The sequence below is a fragment of the Penaeus monodon genome, chromosome 15 (genome assembly GCF_015228065.2).
Source record: "Penaeus monodon isolate SGIC_2016 chromosome 15, NSTDA_Pmon_1, whole genome shotgun sequence".
Lineage (NCBI taxonomy): Eukaryota > Metazoa > Arthropoda > Malacostraca > Decapoda > Penaeidae > Penaeus > Penaeus monodon.
This window is the reverse complement of record NC_051400.1, coordinates 35,160,353-35,160,644: the sequence shown is the minus strand read 5'-3', so window position 1 is coordinate 35,160,644 and position 292 is coordinate 35,160,353.

Below are 292 nucleotides of genomic sequence, written 5' to 3'. Positions count from 1 at the left end.
TTTTTCTATGGTATGTCTATCAAAACAAGGACCTAATAATGCTAACAATCCTGCATAATACAATGTATAGTCAGTCCCCAGATCAACGCCATACGAAATTAAGTTAATAAATCATTCGCTCAGAATTTTGAGTCAGATGAAATAGACTTAATTAATCCGAATTTACTGAAACTGACACCTCCACCCGAGGCAGTTCCAGTAATCCGATTCATCAGGTGACGGCGTGTGAGCGGGGCAAAGGTCAAAGGTCATGTTGTTTGTCTCTTGTTTCAAAGGCTTACCAGGGGTCGTG